The 7,148-nt window shown below is 40.1% G+C and overlaps 1 pseudogene across 1 annotated transcript; it reads left to right on the top strand.

The window, feature by feature from the left end:
* Window positions 1-1,847: 1,847 nt before the first annotated feature.
* On the top strand, window positions 1,848-4,883 carry LOC117018702 (ubiquitin-40S ribosomal protein S27a-like; annotated as a pseudogene). The gene is made up of 2 exons (XR_004422289.1): window positions 1,848-1,934; window positions 4,397-4,883. The product of XR_004422289.1 is annotated as a ubiquitin-40S ribosomal protein S27a-like (transcript).
* Window positions 4,884-7,148: the final 2,265 nt, after the last annotated feature.

Genomic DNA, 7,148 nt, shown 5'->3' with positions numbered 1-7,148 from the left:
AATGGGGAATTAGTGTTTAACAGGTATAGTGTTTCAGTTTTGTAAGATGAAAAAAGTTGTGCAGATGGATGGTGGTGATGGTTGCACAACAATGTGAATGTACTTACTGAACACTTAACAGTGGGTAAGATAGAAAATTTTATGTGTATTTTACCACAATAAAATCATTGGTGGAAAAAAATCTAAAAAAAAATAGTAAGACATATCAAGCTTTTAAAATCTTATCTCATTCTTTTTTATTTGCACCTTTTCTTTTCTTATTTTCTTTCTAATAGACCTTAGTTTGGGTTTACAGCAAAATTGAGCAGAAAGTAGAGTTCTTATATATCTACTGCCCTTCTCTTCCCAGCCTCTTTCACTATCAATATTTCATACCAGAGTGGTACTTTTGTTACAATCAATATTTGTACATTTTCAAAAACTTCTTATTTTGAACTAATTTTAGATTTAGAAAAAAGTTGCAAGAATAGTATATAGAATTTTCTTATATCCTTCACATTGCTTCCCATAATATTAATATCTATATAACCAAGAATGGGAAATTAATATTGGTACAATATTATTAATTAAAATGCAGACCTTACTTTAATTTCATGAGTTTTTCCATAATGTCCCTTTTTGATTCCAGGATCTGATCTACAATCCCACATTGCTTTTAATTGTTATTTCTCCTCAATCTCCTTCAATTTGTAAGCCTTTCCTTGTCTTTTATCACATTTACATATAAAAAAATTTTAATGAGCAAGCCAAAATCATTTTTTTAAAAAAGAATAAGAAAGTTAGAAGACTTACACTACCTGATATCAAGACTTTCCACAAAGCTACAATATCAAGAAAGTATGATATTGGTATAAGGATAGAATGGAAGAGAGTCTAGAAGTAGACCCACAAATTTATGGTCTATTGATTTTCAACAAGGGTGCCAAGGGAATTCAATGTGGAAAGGATAATCTTTTCAACAGATGATGCTGGGAGAATATATATCCATTTGAAACACAAAGAATCTCAATTCTTATCTTACAGCATATACAAAATTTAATTTGAAATGGATCATATATGTAAGTGTAAAAGTTAAAATTAAAATACTTCTAAAGGAAAACATAGAAGGATATGCTCATCACCTTAAAAGTTTTTAAATGGGCAAAAGATTTGATAAGATCTTTAAAAAAAAGGGGTATCGGCAAAAGAGCCAAGATGGCAGAGTAGATAAACACTGTGCTTTCTCCCTCCCATGACCACATTAAAATTACAACTAAATTATAGAACAATCAACCTGGAGAATGATCTGAAGTCTAGCTAAACAGAAGTCCTATAACTAAGGATATAAAGAAGCCATGTCAAGACTGGCAGGAGGATCAGGGACGTGAAGGAGGCCAGTCCCACATCTGCATGTCACAGTTGAGAATCAGGAGGGATATCTCACCTGTTGAAGAGGAGCAAGGGACTCCACACTGGGCTCCCCCTCCTGGAGTACGACAACATCTAGCTGTGAAAAACAGTGAGGATTCTGACCATCCAAGTGAGAAGGAAGGCTGTGGGAAACCCAGACATCCTCTTAAAGCTCCCATGCACAGACTCTCACAGGCACTCACCCTGGGCTGCAGCAGAGGGACCGTTACTCAGAAGGAGTCAGAGACACACAGGGAGACACAGTTGCGTGGCTTTAGGGTGAGGACTGGAGGGACAGTCCCCATTTTCCCTGTATAAAATCATCCTCCCATGCAGCTGATGGTGGGCACCATCTTTCCCGTGTTGAGCCTTCTCCAACATGGCCAAATCTGGCCTCGTGAACTCCACTCACTCTAACCTGGTGACTCCCTGGGACCCAACCCTATCCAATTCGCACAATGCCAGAGGCACATTCTTGGCCAGCAGCCAGACCCACCCGCATGGCACTCTTTCTTGGACAACTCTCAGGGGTTTGCAAGCCCCAGGTGGGCACAAGCTAGCCTCAGTGTGCTCTGAGACTTTTGCTGAGTATGTCCAGGCTTGGCACTGACACCAAACCAGAATCTACATTAACCTGGTGAACACCACCCATCCCACCCTGAGACCCCTCCTTACCCAACTCACATACCACATAAGGCTTTATCAGCGGCTGAGCCTTATGAGAGCCGGCATGCAGCCACAGACCTCGGGGTGTCCTGGGCTTTTTGCAGAGCTACCCTAGGTCTGATACTGGTGGCAGAAGTCCTCGGCTCACAGTGTGGGATCTCCCACATGCCTCCAGGTCCAGCACACAGAGCAACCAACCTAAGATTGCTTTGTATCTCCTACCAGATAGTCTGCAACCAGTGGCAGTGGCTGACCTGGGTATGCACCAGAGCCCCTTCCAAGAGGTCCCAGAACATATCTGGAGGTTGGCTTCAGACCACAGCAGAGCACCACCCTATTAGCCCCAAAGGCAGCACACCCAAAGGGCACCAGGGCCCACTGGAGCTAATCCTGCTCCACATGGAAACCCACCCCACAGCAGCCTGTAAATTGTGGACGTGCCCAAATCCCACAGCCAGTAAGCCTGAGGGTGAATCCCACCTACTGACATGCTAATAGCAATCAAGGCTCAACTACACCAGGAGGGCACACACAACCCACACAAGGGACACTCCTGGAGCACCCAGCACAGGTGACCAGGGAGACAGTGCCACTGAGCCACATAGAACACCTAATACATAAGGCCACCCTGCCAAGACTGGGAGACACAGATCTACCTAATACATAGAAACAAACACAAAGAGGCAACCAAAATGAGGAAACAAAGAAGTACGTTCCAGGGCAGTTGGATGGCTCAGTTGGTTGGAGCACAAGCTCTTGGCAGCAGTTCGAGTCCCACATGGGCTGGTGGGCTGCACCCTCCACAACTAGCCTGAAGACAACAAGCTGCCACTGAGCTGCCAGAATCGTGGCCAGATGGCTCAGTTGGTTAGAGCTCAAGCTGTTAACAGCAAGGTTGCTGGTGCAATTCCCCCATGGGATGGTGGGCTGTGACTCCTGCAACTAAGATTGAAAACGGCGACTGGACTTGGAGCTGAGCTGTGCCCTCCACAATGAGATTGAAGGACAATGACTTGGAGCTGATGGGCCCTGGAAAAACACACTGTTCCCCAATAAAAAAAAAAAAATTTAAAAGAAAGAAAGAAATATGTCTCAAATGAAAGAACAGGAGAAAACTTCAGAAAAAGAACTAAATGAAATGGAGGCAAACAACCTACTGGAGACAGAGTTCAAAACACTGGTTAAAAGAAAGCTTAAGGAACTCAGTGAGAACTTCAACAAAGACATAGTAAGCATAAAAAGGACACAGAAACCATGAAAAAGAACAAATCACAAATGAAGAATACAATAATTGAAATGAAGAATGTAATAGAAGGAATCACCAGCAGGCCAGATGAAACAGAGGATCGAATCAGCAATTTGTAAGACAAGGTAGTAGAAACATCCAATCTGAACAGCAAAAAGAGAAAATAATTTTAAAATACAAGATGGTTTAAGAGAGCTTTGGAACATCAAGCATAACATTCACATCATAGGGCTACCAGAAGAAGAAGAAAGAAAGAAAGCAAGGGATTGAGAACCTATTTGAAGAAATAATGACTGGGAACTTTTCTAACCTGATGAAGGAAATAGACGTACAAGTCCAGGAAGCGCAGAGAGTCCCAAACAAGATGAAGCCAAACAGGCTCACACGAAGACATATTAAAACGGCAAAGTTTAAAGACAAAGAGAGAATCCTAAAACCAGCAAGAGAAAGGCAAATAGTTGCTTACGAGGGAGCTCCCACAAGATTGTCAGCTAATTTCTTAACAGAAACTTTGCAGCAAGAAGGGATTGGCGGGCTGGCCTGGTGGCTCAGGCAGTTGGAGCTCTGTGTTCCTAATGCCAAAGGCTGGCGGTTCGATTCCCACATGGGCCAGTGCCATGATGGCTCAGTTGCTTGGGGTGTGGGCTCTCAACCACAAGGTTGCCGGTTCGACTCCCGCAAGGGATGGTGGGCTGCGCCCCCTGCAACTAAGATTGAAAACGGCTACTGGACCTGGAGCTGAGCTGCGCCCTCCACAACTAAGATTGAAAGAACAATAACTTGACTTGGATAAAAGTCCTGGAAGTACACACTGTTCCCCAATAAATCCTGTTCCCCTTCCCCACATTAAAAAAAAAAAAAATACTTAAAAAAAAAAAGAAGATGGGATTGGCATGAAATAGTCAAAGCGATAAAAAGCAAGGTCCTACAACCAAGACTTCTCTACCCAGCAAAGCTATCATTTAAAATCGAAGGAGAGATAAAGAGCTTCCCAGAAAAGAGAAAGCTAAAGGAGTTCATCACCATCAAACCAGTATTACAAGAAATGGTAAATGGCATTTCCAATCCACCATCAATGGTGGAACCACTGCTAAGATACAGATTTTCGTGAAAACCCTTACTGGGAAAACCATCACTCTTGAGGTTGAACCCTTGGATACAATAGAAAATGTAAAGGCCAAGACCCAGGATAAGGAAGGAATTTCTTCTGATGAACAAAGACTGAGCTTTGCTGGCAAGAAACTGGAAGATGGACATACTTTGTCTGACTACAACATTCAAAAGGAGTCCACTCTTCATCTTGTGTTGAGACTTCATGGTGGTGCTAAGAAAAGGAAGAAGTCTTACACCACTCCCAAGAAGAATAAGCATAAGAGAAAGAAGGTTAAGCTGGCTGTCTTAAAACACTATAAGGTGGATGAGAATGGCAAAATCAGTCACCTTCATCGGGAGTGCTCTTCAGATGAATGTGGTGCTGGAGTTTTTATGGCCAGCCACTTTGACAGACATTATTGTGGCAAATGTGTTGTCTGACCTATTGTGTTGTCTGACCTATTGCTTCAACAAACCAGAAGACATGTAATTGTATATGGATTAATTAAAAACATAAACCAACAGAAAAAAATGTTAAAGGGACTTCTTTAAGAAGCAGAGGGGGGGAATAAATATGAATAATAAAATGGCAGTAACTATGAATCTATCAATGATCACTTTAAATGTAAATTTATTAAATGCTCCAATCAAAAGACATAGGGTAGGGGCCGGCCCGGTGGCTAGGTGGTTAGAGCTCCGTGCTCCTAACTCCAAAGGCTGCCGGTTTGATTCCCACATGGGCCAGTGGGCTCTCAACCACAAGGTTGCCAGTTCAATTCCTTGAGTCCCGCAAGGGATGGTGAGCTGCACCCCCTGCAACTAGCAATGGCAACTGGACCTGGAGCTGAGCTGTGCCCTCCACAACTAGGACTGAAAGGACAACAACTTGAAGCTGAACGGCACCCTTCACAACTAAGATTGAAAGGACAACAACTTGACTTAGAAAAAAAAAGTCCTGGAAGTACACACTGTTCCCCTGTTCCCCTTCCGCCCTCCCAAAAAAAAAGACATAGGGTAGCTGAATGGATAAGAAAACAAGACCCATACATATACTTTCTACAAGAGACCCACTTCAGATTGAAAGACACACACAGACTGAAAATGAAAGAATGGAAAAAGATATTTAATGTGAACAGAAACAAATAAACAGAAAAGCTGGAGTAGCAATGCTTATATCAGACAAAATAGACTTTAAAATAAAACCTATAATAAGAGACAAAGAAGGAAATTATATAATGATAAAGGAATCGATCCAACAAGAGGGTATAACCCTTGTAAACATTTATACCTTCAACATAGGTATATTTAGGTAAATATACAAAGCAAATATTGACCAACATAAAGGGAGAGATTGACAGTAATACAATCATAATAGGGACTTTAACACCCCATTGACACCAATGGACAGATCTTTCAGACAGAAAATCAACAAGGAAAGAGTGGCCTTAAATTGCATACTAGGCCAGATGGATTTAATTTATATTTTTAGAGTATTTCACCCTAAAGCAGCAGACTATACATTCTTTTCAAACGTACGTGGAACATTTTCCAAGATAGACCATATGTCTCAATAAATGTCAGAAGACTGAAATAAAAAATATCAAGCGTTTTCTCTGACCACAATGGTAACTGAAACTAGAAATCAGTTACAAGAAAAACACTGAAAAACACACAAACACATGGAGGTTAAATAACATGCTACTAAACAATGAATGAGTCAACAACAAGGTCAAAGAAGAAATCAAAAGATACCTTGAGACAAATGAAAATGGAAACGTAATGACCCCAAATCTATGGGACACAGCAAAAGCAGTCCTAAAAAGGGAAATTCATAGCACTACAGGTCTACCTCAAGAAACAACACCAAAAAAATTCAAACAAACAATCTAATCCTACACTTAAAGGAACTAGGAAAAGAAGAGCAAATGAAGCCTAAGATGAGTAGAAAGAAGGAAATAATAAAGATCAGAGCAGAAATTAATGAAATAGAGTCTAAAAAATCAATATGAAAGATCAGTTAAACCAAGAACTGATTCTTTGAAAAGATAAACAAAATTATAAACCCTTAACCAGACTCATCAGGAGAAAAAGAAGACCCAAATAAGTAAAATCAGAAATGAAAGAGGAGAAGTGACAACTGACACCAAATCCAAAGGATAACAAAAAAATATTATGAACAATTATATGCCAACAAGTTGGACAACTGGAAGAAATGGATAAATTCCTGGAAACATGCAGTTTTCCAAGACTGAATCAAGAACAAACAAAAAATCTGAACTAACTAAATACTACTAATGAAATCCAATCAGTAATCAAAAACTTCCAATAAACAAAAGTCCTGGACCAAATGGCTTCACAGGTGAATTTTACCAAACATTCAAAGAAGAATTTAAAAATTCAAGAGGAGGGAAATCTCCCAATCTCATTTTACAAGACCACCACTATCCTGATTCCAAAACAAGACAAACATATTACAAAAAAAAAAAAAAGAAAGAAAGAAAGAAAGAAAAAAGAAAATTATAGGTTGGTATCCCTGATGAACATAGATGCAAAAATCCTCAGCAAACTGAATTCAGCAATACATTAAAAAGATCATACGCCATGATAAGTGTGATTTACTCCTGGATCGCAATATTGGTTCAATATCTACAAATCAGTTAATGTGATAAACCACATAAACAAAATGAAAGATTAAAATCATATGATCATATCAATAGATGCAGAAAAAACATTTGACCAAAATCCAACATCTATT

The sequence above is a fragment of the Rhinolophus ferrumequinum genome, chromosome 3 (genome assembly GCF_004115265.2).
Source record: "Rhinolophus ferrumequinum isolate MPI-CBG mRhiFer1 chromosome 3, mRhiFer1_v1.p, whole genome shotgun sequence".
Taxonomy (NCBI): Eukaryota; Metazoa; Chordata; class Mammalia; order Chiroptera; family Rhinolophidae; genus Rhinolophus; species Rhinolophus ferrumequinum.
This window is presented reverse-complemented; position numbering and strand designations above follow the sequence as displayed.